The sequence below is a fragment of the Pan troglodytes genome, chromosome 21 (genome assembly GCF_028858775.2).
Source record: "Pan troglodytes isolate AG18354 chromosome 21, NHGRI_mPanTro3-v2.0_pri, whole genome shotgun sequence".
Lineage (NCBI taxonomy): Eukaryota > Metazoa > Chordata > Mammalia > Primates > Hominidae > Pan > Pan troglodytes.
The window spans coordinates 68,960,790-68,975,598 of record NC_072419.2 but is presented as its reverse complement, the minus strand read 5'-3'; the positions used below and the strand labels follow the sequence as shown (position 1 = coordinate 68,975,598).

General features: G+C 59.1%; 1 protein-coding gene and 1 long non-coding RNA gene across 9 annotated transcripts in view; one reads left to right on the top strand and one right to left on the bottom strand.

Moving 5' to 3' along the window:
• SLCO4A1 (solute carrier organic anion transporter family member 4A1) overlaps nucleotides 1-11,688 on the bottom strand; it is a 47,921-nt gene extending 36,233 nt beyond the window's left edge. For 7 of the 8 annotated variants that reach the window (XM_016938255.4, XM_063802728.1, XM_016938259.3 and 4 more), the window contains exon 1: nucleotides 11,578-11,680. The gene's annotated coding sequence lies outside the window, so the exon portion shown is untranslated. Of the gene's footprint in view, nucleotides 1-11,577 lie in introns of all 8 variants that reach the window. The other variant, XM_016938256.3, reaches the window with a different exon arrangement.
• LOC134809154 (uncharacterized) lies at nucleotides 2,058-5,060 on the top strand. The gene is made up of 2 exons (XR_010154159.1): nucleotides 2,058-2,259; nucleotides 2,543-5,060. It is a non-coding gene; the product is annotated as an uncharacterized LOC134809154 (long non-coding RNA).
• Nucleotides 11,689-14,809: the final 3,121 nt, after the last annotated feature.

Below are 14,809 nucleotides of genomic sequence, written 5' to 3'. Positions count from 1 at the left end.
TTTTTTTATTATTATACTTTAAGTTCTAGGGTACATGTGCACAACGTGCAGGTTTGTTACATATGTATACATGTGCCATGTTGGTGTGCTGCACCCATTAACTCGTCAATTACATTAGGTTTATCTCCTAATGCTATCCCTCCCCCCTCCCCCCACCCCACGGCAGGCCCCGGTGTGTGACGTTCCCTGCCCTGTGTCCAAGCGTTCTCATTGTTCAATTTCCACCTATGAGTGAGAACATGCAGTGTTTGGTTGGGAATAAGCTATTTTTTAAGCCCTTTGGTGTGTGGTCATTTCTTACAGCAGCCCCCACGGAGGCGAACAGGTGTCACATGTGCCCCCGAATTTGGGAGATGACAGAGGCCTGAGGAGGGCCCAGAGAGATGACCTTGGGGTTGAGGCAGAGTTAGAGCTTAACATACACACAAACTCTAAGGTCAGCGTGGCGGGTGGGAGCGGAGGCGCAGCCGGTGATCCGACATGGGGCTGCAAGGGGACACAGGGGCCTCAGTGAGAACCAGCCCTGGGACAGGCCTATGCTGACGGACACTACAGCATTTGGGGATGACAAATTGCTGGCTTTTTTTGTTTTGTTTTGTTTTTTAATAAAGGGGCAACTTCATCTGTGAAGGCAGATAAACCGGGCCCAGCATGGTCAGGCCGGGAGCAGGCCATGGGATCTCCCCCAGGTCCAGGCAAGGCTTGTTTTACGTCTGGAGAGATCTGGCGGTACCAGCACCCCTTCCCCAAGGCCACACGGATCTCAGGATTGAGCCCCCAAAGCTGGGCTCTGGGTCCTCCCGCCACGTCCTCCGCCGAAGCGCGGTCCCCACAGGGCTCCTCTGTGGAATCGGAGGTCTCGCCCTCTCAGCGAATGGATGCCTCAGCCCCAGGCTCCCTGGGACGAAGGCGGGCAGCTGCTGTGAAGAATCCCGCTGGGTGGCAGGGTGCTAACACCCGCTGTGCACACTGAGCACCAGCTGTGTACCAGGCACCATCCCAGGCCTCACAGTAGGGGAAGAAGGCCCAGGGGGGGTCAGTCATTTGCTCGAGGCCACACAGCCCGCCGGTGGCAGTGAGGATGCAGCCCCCGCAGTCTGGCCCCAGAGCCGAGCGTCTGCGTCACAGCTGCCTTCTGACACCTATTGAAAGAGCCGTGCACACTCGTGTGACACTCACGTGCAGCCGCTGTTGACCTTGGACACTGCCGGGAGGCTGTTTGAGGCCGTATTTGGAGGCCTCGGACAGCAGAGATTCCACAGCAGTCATGCCTGGGGCCTGCTCCCTGGGTGCCCGCGGCCACACCCGGGGGTTTATTTACAATGCCAACACCTATCCACGAGCTGGCAGGCCAGGCTGGTTTGGGACCTGCTGTGTCAGAAAGGGAGTGTGCGTGGAAGGAGAGACTTTCGTATTGTAAGAGCAATGCTCCACGCCTCCCCGAGGGGCAGAGAGCCACCCACGGCCACCCACGAGCCACAGGCTTTCTACTGAAGCGAGCTGTCACAAGGATGACGTCCCAGGAGCATGTGTAACACAAGAACTCGAATGCCAGGAGTCAGTGGAAAAGACGGAGGAGCAAGAGCCCCAGGGCGGGACTGACGGGAGGCGCAAGGGCTCTGCCGCTCAGCAGCCCGGAGGATCTCCACCGGCTGCCGAAACAGAAAGCAACCTCAGAGGCCTGGAGGAGGACAGGCCAGGCTCAGAGCCACGCAGACTCCCCAGGCAGCCTTTGGGTGTGTTTCCCTCGCATTGTTTTTCTTAGTGCAGGAACACAGAACCAAGAAGTACCCTGAGGACTGCCTGGAGGTCAAGGTCCACCCACACACACAAACACGTGCACACGCACACACATAAATAGCAGAAACTTGACCTCATTTCCGGGCTGGGCCGGAACATGAAGGGAAGGAGCCTCAACAGGGCCAAGGAACAGCCTGACGCAGGAGGGAGAGTGCTCAGAGGTTCCGCCTAGCTGCACGTGCTGGCACGGGGAGGGGGGCCGAGCGGGGGTGGGGGGTGCGGGGCGGGGCAGGGTGGGGGAGGCGGGGGCAGGGGGAGTGGGTCGGATTCGGCAGCACTTCTGCAAAGGATCTGATGGGGTCCCTGGGATGCTCAGTGGTGGGCAAGCCCACGTAAACCATTGCGAACCAAGACGCTGGCTGCCGTGAAACACCCACTCAATGCCCGGGCACTGGGCTTGCCTCATACAGGCAGTTTGTTCAGCCCTGGCCTCAGGACCAGACGCTGGGGCCAAAGCAGGTAAGGGGGAAGGGGGAGGATCCCGTCTGCATAGCTTTGAGAGGAAGCCAGATTGCTAAGTTTCGTGACCAGCAATGGCCACAGAGAAACAGAAGGACTTCCTTCTTGAAAATGAAAGCCACAACTGAGAAAGAACAGGTAGTTGTAGGTGTCCAAACAGCTCCAAGCTGAAGGCTGTTTTACCTGAATTAAAAGCTCTGACATAAATATGTAAAGCTCAGCCGAAAGTTACCTATTATGCACATTTAAATCAGCAAATTTAAAATCCTCTTTTAAATATTAGCCATGTGGCTTCCGACAGATGCCCATCAGACGGCCGCAGACGATGAGAATTACGTGGCACCACTCAGCTCACCAGCTGTGCACCTCCACGGGCTTCCGTTGGGGCCTGGTTCTGACGTCTTTCTGAGATCCAGCAGCGACCTGGCTTCGGGCCAGCCTCCCTTATCTGAATCTCACGCAAGCAGCATGTGTGTGACAGTACCCATTCCATCTTCATCATGCCCAAGAGTTTCAGCTCCGGGTTCTCTTCTGAAGCTGGAAATCTTCTCTGGGAGGCCGTTTCCCCACTAAACAGTGGTGTCTAGATTGGAAAGGGGAGGGTGGGCCTTCCATGACTCAGGGGCTAAAGGACAACAGGAGCAAATACAAAAGCTGGCTATGATGGGGCATCTGGCCTGGCTCCTGCCATCCAGGGGACAGACGGGTTGTTGAGTGACGCTGGGCAGGCAACACTCTGGACTCTCAGGGCGATGAGGAGGGTCCCACATTCATGCATTTTCCAAAGGAAGTTTCCAGGATTGTACCAAGACCTCACATGGATACGTCCTAAGCACTGGCATTTACTGAGCGTGCCGTTCTGAGCTGGTGAGCCAGAGGGATGAGAACTCTGCCTGGAGAAGTGGGTGCCCAGCATGTATGTCAAGGCTTGGCCCGGACCTGAGAGAGTCCTTGCTGAACGTGCGGTGCAGGACTTACATTTCAGGGCTAACGTTTGCCACGAAAACCAGCCCAACGTGGGACATGAAAGCATCTTAGCCGCAGCGGCCGAGTCCAGCAATGTGGACAGCCAGACGCATGCTTGGTGGAGGCAGCCAGCGCCCCCGTCCTGGTCTCGGTCATCAGTTCCATCAATGACAAATGCTGCTGGGGCCCATGAGGACCACCTGCGCCACTCACATGTTGCTTTCCTTCTGCGATCTGCTAGCTTCCGAGATGGCCAAGGCAGATGCACTCATGGCTCAGTGAGAAGGTGAACGTCGCCTCTGCGTTCACTGCTAATGGAGACTGGAGTAACGATGTCTGGTCCGCGTTAAGGCGGGCAGCTCGGCGGCCCACACCTTTGGTTTTTTGGTCTCAGGCCCATTATGGATAAGCTGGTGTGGGGTGGGGCAGGGGAGTTTCAGGGGCTGGAATGGCCTCATGGCAGCCCCACGTAGAGGCTGCCTGGCCCCTGGACTGGCCCCACCAAGGGGAACAGGACATTGCAGCTGGGCTTGGGGAAGAAGGGAGGCCTGTCCTTTTGATTCTTCTTTCTGGCATCCTGTGTGTGCACGTCTGTGTAAGTGTGTGTACACATGTACACCTGCCTATAGTTTCTTTCCACTTGGAATTGGTTTTGACAAAAAGGTGCGTCAGCTTCCCAAGCTGGTCCCTGCAACAGTGAGGGATGGAGCCTCATCCTCATCCCAGAGCCACACCCTCAGCTTCCCCCGGAAAAGGCAGCGGCTTCTTCTGACGCATGGATACAGCCCCCACTACGGAGCTGGGGAGGGAGCTGCAGGCAGCCTTGACCCCAGACCAAATTCAAAGGACCTGCCTCTTCCAAAGGCCTCCCTCCAAGGGCCACGGGGACCCCATGACCGTCCTCTCATCCCAAGCTGGCTGCATGGGGTGGGCTGGTTTATCGCAGATAAGACTGCACCCGCTGATGAGGCCAGATGCAGGTGAACCCCAGTGCTGCCAATGAGGAGTCTGCAGATGGGGTGAGGCTGAAAGGCAGTTGTGGAAGGCCGGGCAGTGGCAGCCACATGGCAGAGGAGGGGGTGGGAGACCCGGGGCAGGGATGGAACAGCCATGGGGTGCAGGAGACTGCACCCCCTGTGAAGGACAGGCCAGCGGCCAGCCCCCAGGCCACCCTGGCTCCTGTCAGCATCCCAGGTCGAGTCCACTGTCATCCTCATCTGAACACCCTGACTGCATCTAACACCAGGGCATCTGCTTCCTGGCCTCTGCAGGGCCCACTCTACAGCCTCTGACGCTATGTGCAATGGTCTCAGGGTCAGGGCCAAGAGCACTGTGATAGCGAATTTCATGTGTCAACCTGAGTGGGCCTTGGGTGCCTAGACATTTGGCCAAGCATCGTTCTGGGTGTGCTGTGGGTGTTTCCAGGTGAGATTAGCATGTGAAGGGTGGCCCTCCCCAGGGTGGTGGGCCTCGTCCAATCAGTTGGGGGCCTACATAGAGCCAAAGGCTGAGTGACAGGGCCTCCTCCTGTGACGGCTGCAGCTGGGACCTCAGTCTTTTCCTGCCTTTGGGCTTGGACTGCAATACCAGCTCTTCTTGGGTCTTCAGCCTTCAGGCTGGAACCTGCAGCAGCATTTCTCTGGTTCTTGGGCCTTCAGACTCAGACTGGACCGAAACCATCAGCTCTCCTGGGCCTCCAGCTTGCCAGCGACAGGTCTCGGGATTTGCCCCTTCCATAAGTGCTTGAGCCAGGTCTTCAGGATAAATCTCTTTCCACCTATCCTGTTGGTTGTGTTTCTCTGGATAACTCAGACTAATACAAGCCAGTCCTTCCATGCTTTGGTACCGACTTCCTAACGCCTGCTATGTGGGAAACCTGGGCTTCAGGGACTCCCAGGACACAGTCGCACCCACGAGGAGCCCAGGGGCGGTCACTCGAGAGCTGGGTGCAAAAGCTGCCCATGGCTGCGAATCAGAACCGCCTGGCCGGTGGGGACAAGAGGCCCGGAGCCTGGAGTGAATTCCAGTCATCAGCCAAGGCCCTGGGAGCCAGGCTCCGGGAGAAGGCTCTGACAGCACACCACCACCATCGCCGCCCGGGAACCTTCTGGAGGCCTGAACCAGCTGAGCTCTCCTGTGCACACACAGTTACTGAAATCTGCCCCATCACGGGAGGAGGGTCCATCACCTCCATGGAGTAGGGCCCTCTCCCATGGCCTTGTACTCCTGACGGCTGCTCCAGAATGAGGGACAAGGTCTCCCCTGGGGCTCCGGCCACACGGCTCCCATGCAGCCGGCAGGTGGGAAGGAGCCCCTGGAAGCAGAGCCTGCCCATGTGCCCAGGCCCGGAGCCCTGACTGGTGGCCCCGCCTGTGAGCCACTTCAGGCCCCCTGTGGCTGCCCTGCCCCAGGGCACCCACTCACCTCTCGGCCCATCCTTTCCCCACTGCCCTGATGCCTCTGTCCACGGGAGAACATCTGAGGCGGAGCCTTAGGTGGCTCTCAGCCCGAGAGAAACACAAACCACACTGCCCCTCCGGTGCATCGAGAGAGCCAGCTGCCCTTTCCCTGGGAGCTTAGCCCCCTCAGGCCCTGTCCCTGCTCTAACCCACAACAACCCCGCAGGGGAGGAAGGGGGGATGTTGCCGCCAGAGGCCTTGGCAGCCAGGGTGTGAATTAGGCCAAGGCGATCAGCCGGGGGATAATGTGTCCCTGGAGCCTCCGGCTGGGGGCAGGCCTGGGGAGGGTGTACGTGTGCGTGTGCACCTGTGTATGGGTCAGTGCTCGCTATTTTAGGAGGAGGCCACGGGGGCCAGAGTTCTCTTCCGATTTCCTCATGCTGGCCTGGTCAGTCAGCTGCATCTCCGGGATAGGAGGCCCTGACTCCTCTGCTGGGTCCTTCAGAGACGAATCCGGCTGACCTCTCCCTCCCCCTCCTCTCAAGCCAGGACAGTGGCCTGGGAGGAGCTAGTGGCCACGTGCGGGTGGCTGACACAGCCCGGCCTGTGGGAACTGGGGTGCCAGCCTGTATCCCCGTGTGTGGGCAGCTGACACAGCCCGGCCTGTGGGAACTGGGGTGCCAGCCTGTATCCCCGTGTGTGGGCAGCTGACACAGCCCGGCCTGTGGGAACTGGGGTGCCAGCCTGTATCCCCGTGTGTGGGCAGCTGACACAGCCCGGCCTGTGCCACTTCTAGAAGCCCACCTACTTCCCTAGGCCCCATGCACTTACTTCCCAGCCTGGCTCCCTGCAAAGCGCTCTCAGCGCAGTGCGTGGAAAGGATGCAGGATCTCTGAGAAACGTATTTTAAGCTTGCCAGCCCCTGGGCCTGGCCTGGCTGACCTACTGTGGCCCAGCAAATGTCCCCAGGGAGGCCTGGAGCTGGGCTGGGTGGGTAGCACCCCTCCACATTAGGGGATGTCCCAGTCCCAGCTTCCAGGCCCCACTCAGAATTTGGAGGCCAGGCAGGACCATAGGGTCTCGGTTCTCCTTTCTCTTCAGATTCCAGCCCAGGCACCGCCTGGCAAAGCCGAGTCCCTCCTCCTGGCACCTGATGGCTCTGAGGCTGCCAGCCACAGCCACATGCCTGGCCTGCACCCAGCCCCGCCCTGAGCACCTGCCTGCTCCCCACACCATCCTCGGCTGCCTCCCCTGCCACACCAGCCCCCCAAGACACCTGGGACTCTCTCCTCTATCTCCACATTCACCCCAGGGTCTCTTCCTCAAGCTGGATGAATAAATGAAAGGAGCTTTCACTTCTTTAGCTTGAGGCACAGACTCTGGGATCAGCATATGGGGGCCTCAGCTGTGCCTGGTACACCCCAATTTGCATACCTGGTGACCTCGCACAGGCGAGCAGGCAGGAAGCCATTGCTTTGTATGGGGCCGACAATGAAGGATTGTCTGAGCAAGAGGGAGCCAGGGTGCGGCAGCAGGGCCAGCCCAGAAGGACCTGTCCCTCAACCGGCTTGCACCCAGTCTCCACCCACTGAACCTGGGAGCGTGGGGAGGACGGGTGAAGCCACGGGTGTGTGCAGGTTTACTCTTCCTTCCGACTCATCATCCCATCCATGGAACTGAAAACTCTCCTGCCATTCAAGGGCATGTTTGAGAAGAAGACGGAGGCTGGCTCCAAGCCACGCAGGTCACGGGCCTCTCTCTGCCTCAGTTTCCACCCATAACAGAGACATCATGAGAATGAGAATGAGCCACTGAGCGTCCTACTCAAAGTGGGCCCAGTCAGCACTGGAGTTCATGGGAAACAGACTCAGAATGGAAACCCACCCTGTCCGGCCCCGGAGCCCTGCAGGCCCTGCCTGCCGCAGGTCCCCACTGCTGCCCTGGCCTCCTCAGCCTCCTTCCACGGCTGGGGTGGAAGTGGCTTGCCCTGCCCATGCTCAGGACCCCCACTGTGCCTCGGCTACTGGTGAGTGAAGGCGTAAGTGATGCCACAACTCATGTTTTCCTGCATGTGGGGGGGCCCTTACAGACCCGTGGTGTTCACGGCTCTCCTTGTCCTCTGGGGAAGGGGAAAGGACCTCCCCAGTTCTCAGGCTAGTCCTTGGGCACAGGGCCTGCTTCCCAGCCTGCTGTGCAGAGCAGCCAGGGCTCTGGGACTCCTGAGGGTGAAGGTGAGGAGGCGGGGGATGCCCAGGACCTCCCTCCTCCAGGAGAGCCCTGTGCACCACAGGAGGCAGGGCGGGTGGTGGGAGGGAAGGGCGGGCAGCTCAGAGGTCCGCCAGCAAAGGGGCTCAAACCTGACCCCCAACGTGTGGGAGAGACAAGACCCAGAAGGGCCCTCGGGGGGCTTGAGAGGCTGCAGGGAGCGGGTTCTGTCCAGATGAGGAACCTGCCTGGCACAGCTGGGCCACTCTCCTCCCAGGTGGCCTCCTAGGCCCATGGGTCCACATCTCAGGTCCACAGCGCCTCCCGAAAGGCAGAGTCCAGTGGCAAATGCAAGGGCCCCAAGTGAGCCTGGGGCAGACTGGACGACACACGCCACCCAAAGCATCGCAAGCTCTCCCTGCGGCTTGGGCCAGAGGGGCGATGCCTCAGGTGCCCCCCAAGGCTTGCCAGATTAGAAAAACCACCAAGAAAAGGCAAGGTCCGTGGGCAGGAAGGGCCTGGCTGCGCGTGGGAGGGAGAGGAATCTGGGCTCTCTGGCACCCAAAAGCGACCCCAGCCACTGGTGCCAAGTCTCACCCTACGCTTGGGCTACGTGGGGAGCGGCTTCGGCAGAAGGCACGTGGTTTGAAAAAGCAGTCACCTTCCGCCAGGAATGTAGTCCCAGGGTCTAATTCTGTGTGATGCTGGTGGGAAGGAGGCTACTGAAAAGAACTGAAGGGTTGGAGACAGCCGGAGACCCCAGTGTCTGAGGACTGAGGGTGAGGGTGCGGGTGAGGATGAGGATGAGGGTGCGGGTGTGGGTGGGTCCTCACCCGCACTGGCACCCTCATCCTCACCCGCACCCTCACCCTCACCGTAGCCTGAAGGGCCAGCAGGGGCCAGAGAAGGCAGCAGGGTCCGCAGGACCAGATTGTTCTTTGTAGTCCCAGTCTGCTTCCTCTGCAGAGGCCCACAGGAGGACACGCCCAGAGTCTGTTGTCCCAGCAGCAAGGCCAGTTTCCTCCCCACACCCCTGGCAGGGCCAAGGCTCAGAGTCACCCAGAACCTGTTAACCTAGCATGTGAGTTACTGGCACCTCCCTCCCTGTTCAAGGGGTACAATCCCCACGTGCCCATTCCAACAAGTGGGCAAGACCCAGATCCTGCCTGAAGTCAGCTAACACTTAGCAAGCTCGCTGGGGGGCCAGACAGTGGTCCATGTCCCAGAACGAAGGTAACAGCAAGGCCTGAGGACTGTCCCATGTCCTTGTCCAAAAGCCAACAGTGTGCACCTTGCCACTTGCGAATGAGGCAGTCATGTGGCTCGTGAGGGAACGTTTTGTGGCCTCTGTCCACAGCCCGCTTGAGGAAGCAGGAGGGCTGGCCTGGCGTGGCTCTCTCCTGGAGCTCCGAGGGCCCCGCTCCCTCCTGCCCCCAGCACCAGGCTGCACGTTGGCTTTTCTGTGGCTCATCTCTGACCACCTACAACCATCCACCGGGGAAAGCGCCAGGACCCAACACGTTCCAGTGGACGAGTCCAGGAATCCAGGAATGTATATTGGCTCAGCAGTACCCACCCCAGAAATGGATTAACACTCATGGAGACATCCGGATCGAAGACCTTGTAGGCACAATACTAAGCTCGATGAGTTAACTTTTCATTCTACAATGGGCTGAGAAAAACTTTGCCATTTGGAAGTCAGACCGACCTGGAGCCAAAACTGCAATGGGGCTTGGTCAAGCCAAGGGGCCCATCAGAGCCCCGAGGAGAGCCGGCCTCTCTGGGCTTAGTCTAGCAAGGAGAGCATGTCCATCCACCTGGCCACCCTTCACCTGGCCCAGCCTGCCCTGCCTGCCACATGCCCAGCCAGCTCTCCACCATGGGAGGGACTTGCCCAGCACCTGCTTTAGGGGCCACACCCAGTGAGCTACAGATTAGGTCACGGCCACTCGGGAGGGAAGCTCCCTCATGAAGAATTTTCCAGGCACCACCTGCTGACCTTGCCCAGCAGGAAGGCAGGACACAGCCTGCCGAGGGCGGTCAGGGCAGCCTGGCTGTGGTCAGCGTCCAGGTCTCACCGAGTGGCCGGCCTCTGCCCTGGCTCCCTCCAGCAGCACAGAGCAAGGTCGGGCTGTGTGGTCTCGGCCCGAGCGACATCCTACTGGTGTCCTGCGATCACTGACAACCCAGAACAGACACTCTGGCCCAGTAACCGCAGGCCCAGCTCTTGGGACGCTGCTCTGGGTCTCCGGCCTGACCCCGCAGTCGCCTTTTGCCTCTTTAAGAACAGAGTCGTAAAACAGGAGCCCAAGCCTGGATCAGACAAACCTGGAGTCAGACCTCTTCAGCACTTACAAGCTGTGTGGCCTAGAGTCAATCACTTAACCTCTTGGTGCCTCAGTTTACTCATCTATAAAGTGGGAGTGATAATGGCCACCTCGTGGGGTTGCTAGGGACTGAATGAGACGATGCTCAAAGCAGGGGTACCATGCCCGGCACATTCCAGCACTCAACACCTAGCCCCTGCTGTCACTGTCCTCGTCATTATTACCAGATTCACAAGCGGAGCCGGCTAAGACCAAGGAGCTGTCCTCTGAGATCCATTTGCTCCCGCTGCTGGGAATGAAAACGTCGCTGACACCGGGCTCCGCAGAGCCAGTTTCTGATTAGATGGAGGTAACCCAAGTTCCAAAAACCACAGCTGAGGAGCAGCAGCTGACAAGCTGGTTGCATCGATGTGGAAAACTACCGCGTTCCAGCCGCCTCCAGACAGAAACAGGACGCATAGCCAGGTCCCACGGCAGCTCCAAAGAGGGCCTTGCACGCCAAGCGGGGCACCCCCCAGCCTGAGGGTTCACCAACCACGCAGACCACGCGGAAACCTAGCTGGGCTTCTCTCTCCCCTCGGGGCGCCAATGCGGGAGGCGGTTTCTCCCTTGGAAGTGGAAGTCAGATCTGCTTCCAGGTTCCCGGTCTAGGGCCGGTCTAGGGCAGCTAAGCCTGCCTGCTCCTTCCTTTCCATCCTCCCTGGTCAGGGGAGCCCATCAGCAACGCGAGGGCACCCGAACCTCTGCCTGCACCTGGAGGGCGCCCGGGTCCCCCCAAGCCACGGCCAGGACGTCGCGCGGTGGGGCAGGGAAAGGGGCGCCGCCGCTGCTGGAAACCAGCCCTGTGCTCCCCTCCCGGAGATGTCTCGAGCGCCTCTGGCGCGAACAAAGCCCGGCCGCCCCCGAGAAACTTCCGTGCATGAAGGTTTCCTCCTTGACTCGGCAGCAGCGGCCGCCGCAGGTGGGTGACTCCGCAACTCTGGAGCTCCGCGGAGGCGCGTTCGTCCCCAGCTGGATCTGTGGGGCCTGCGCCTGCGCGCGCTCCGGGCCACCTGCCCAGGTCACCTGCCCCGGCCACTCCGACAGTCCCTGCCAGGGCCGCAGCCCCTGCTCACCCGCTTCCCCCCGGCACCCGCTGCAGCGTGGGGCCCCTTCGCCTCGGTCCTCCTGCGGGCGACTCGGGAGCTCCTACCTGCGCAGCCGGCGGCGGGAAGCCGCGAATTTGGCCTCCGATTCCGTTCGGTCCTGCCCTCCCCCGCGGAGAGGCTCGGGGCGCTCGGCCGGTGCCCAGGCCTCCCGCCCCCGCGCGCATCCCCCCGGCGCTCCAGCCCCCGCCCACGATGGCGGCACCTGCCGCGCTCCTACGCCAGCAGGTCGGGCCCTGTGCACCCGCGCCAGCTCCCCGCTCCCCGCGCACTCACCGTCCCCGTCTCGAGGGCCCGGCCGCCGCGCAGCGCAGCGCTCCACGCTCTGGCCTCCCCGGCAGCCACGCGCCGCTTCATTCATCCGCTGGGGCCGCCCCCGCCGCAGAGGGAGGGGCGGGGTTTCCTGCGCGGGGCCCGCCTCACCCCCCACGGCCAATGGCAGCGGCGACCGCCCCCTCCTCCCCCCCAGGGCACAGAGGCGGGAACGCGCTGCGGGGGACCAGGGCGTCTCTCTCCGGAGCGCTGCCGCCTCCCGGACTCCCCGCTCCAGCTCCAGGGACCGGCATCGCTGCCGCAGCCGGGAAGCCGAGAACGCGCGGTGGCGACGCCGCCCCAGGCCACGCGGCGAGGCGGTTCCGAGCGGACTCGGGATTCGCTCCTGGGCGCTGTGGGGCCGAGTGGAGCCAAGCGGCCGTTTTTCAGCTCCGCCCTTCCGAAAGGCCGCCGCAGGGTCGGGGCCACGTGGGGCCCGCGGCAGAGGGGCTGGGGGAACGCCACGGGCGGCCCTGGTGAAGGTGCCCGCCGGTCTCGGCCTGACCCCCAGGCCCTGTTCTGGCACGCGCCCCACCTGCGCGCACGGTGAGACCGGCGCCCTAGCCTGGGAATCCGGGGAATCTCCAGCCTGTTGCCTTTTCCATAACCCCGTCTTCTTTTTCACGTTAGCTCTGAGGGTGGAAGGCAGGGAGGTGCCAGCCACGTTCCCTTCCACAGAGGGAATTCCCTGTTGGAATTCCTACCCCGGCTTCCTGCCGTCTGTCCTGGAACACATTGCTCCAGGCCTCCGAGCCTCAGTTTCCTCGTTTGCAAAATGGGGGCGATAACAGAGCGTCCTCAAAGGGGATAAGACGGAAGAAGTTGGCTCACATCAGGGCTCATAATTGTTGCCAAGTATTAACAGATAACCACAATCACACTCCACAAAGCTTCCCTTTTAGTGTCAGTGAAATTAATTTAAAAGAAGTTTCCGAAAGTCAAGTGTGTGTGTGTGAATCCTGAGATAAGTCAGGTAAGGGGGGAAATGACCACCTCACGACCCCAGGCTGGTGAGGAAGTCCTAGCCACGGAGGCGGTGCTGCAGGACCTGGCCTGGTGGCATAGCGTGGCGGGTGGGTTCACCGTGGAGAGACGAAGGAGGTGCTGCGGCTTGTGAGAAAAGGCCCACAACCCCATGCAGTTATTTATGAAATGGTTTTCCTTCCTCCAGGGCTTGGGGCTCCTGCCCACTCGTATCAGGTCCCGGGACCCCCCTGGTGGTGTCCTCAGGGCTCCCGCCGTCCCAGGCCGCCCTCCACTTCTGGAAGCAGACACGAGGCCGCGAGACCCACTGCTTTTGGGTATCTGCTTCCATTCCTGACACTGCCCTTTAAGAGAAAAAAGTACCCTCATTGTTCCCAGATGGAGAGGGTCCCTCCCAGAGGGTGAGGCACTGCCACAGGGGCTCACGGCCCTGCCAGGAGTGGAAGGTGCACACCCAGAAGTATTTCTCCTGTGAAGGAAGGGGGCTGAGCTTCGCTGCAGACCTGGCCTCAGGTGCGGAGTCTGCGGGAGCAGCATTTCCAGGCAGACCTGACAGAAGGTGCCTTTGAGAGGTGGTGAGCTCCCTGTTACAGAGGCTTGTGAGCACAGGTAGCCCATCTGGTGATGATGCTGGAGAAGCAATTCAAATGTCAGAAGCAGGACTGGACTCTGTTTCCAAAACTCACTTCTGGATTCTACCCCCTGAAAACATTATTTACACAATGTTTTTCCTTGAAACAATTCACATATTTGATTAAAAGGGTAAGTTTATTTTTTAAAAAGTCAGTGTCAATTACCACAAAGAGGTCACCATAAAAATAGATAAAAAGAAACAAAATGGTATTAAATTCTAGCCAAATATTGCTGCCTGTGGAGGGCTCCCGGCCTGAGACCCGCCTCAGACCCCACCAGGCATTCTTCGGATTCCTGCATAGGCACCATTGGAAAGGTAAATCCAGAGCAAACATTTCAGGTACATTCGTGCAAAATGCAGGCCCTCAGTCCTGTCCTCAAAGGCAAATGCTGGTGCCCAGGCTCCTCAAGAGGCCCCTAGGAGCGCCAGGAGGCCTTGACCCAGGTGAAGGGTCCTGCCGCAGGCCATCAAGGGGGTCTGCAGGTCTGGCCCAACTCCAGGCCCTGCATGGTGGGGTCCATCTGCACCAGCTTTCGGGAGCCGACTGTGTCCTTACTCTTGCCCTAGAGGACTCGGGGGTCAGCTACAGAGCACAGCAGTGTCTTGGAACAAGGGCAGCCTGATTATGTGCCCTGGAACATTCTGAACTCAATAAGTTCTATCCCAGCAGGGCTTTTTTTCTTTCTTTTCTTTTTTTTTTCTTTTTTGAGAGGAAATAATTAAAAGAAAAAGAAAGCAAGAACCCCCTGGCTCCCCCGTGGCCTTGCAGGGCCGTACTGCTGCCTGTCCGGGCGGCTTCAGGAGGCTGGGAACAGATGCTGCACATTTGTGGGCCACTTACTGTTCTCTGACATCATCTTTAGAGGCACCCCAAAGAGCTGAAATGTGACAGCCTGTATTTCCACCTCCCTCTCTCTTTATGGACATTGTCACTTGGAGGAAAATCGATCTAAAGATCAGAAGAGAAGTGTAGAGAGAGAAGAGAGAAACGCTGTCAGGTCAAGGGGCAGGTTAATGGCCAACCCAGAAACAGCGTGGGATCCCGGTGCCTCTGCCTGGAGGGTCCAGCCTGGAACACACATCATTCCCAGCTTTGACCAGGAATGGTATCCAAAAAATGACCTCACTTAGCTATTAGTACTTGATTGGGAGGATACTTAAAACCCTGCTAATATTTCTGTGGTTGCTTCCATTCTGTAGTCATAGTTCATTTCTATTTTCTATGAATTTGGCGTATGTCTTAGCCGACTCATTTGAAACTGCCTGTCCTTCCTTGACTTATAAAAAAATGGCCATTTCAGCTTCGTGATAATGGACAAGTCTCAGAAATGATGAAAACATCATTTAATTGTTTCATTATTTCAAAGTCTCAGGCTGCGGCCATGTGGTGGAGGCTCCAGAGAAAGTTTCTAAAAAATATTTAAAAAGTTACGACTGCACCGTTTTGCATGAGAAAGAGGATTTTGCTAAAGATTGAAGGCGATCGGGCTGCAGGCAAAATGTGGCTTGAAGTCCCCAGCTCCAGAGTGGCACGTTTCAGTCTGTTAAATGCTATGTTCAGGTGAGGAGTTAGGATCA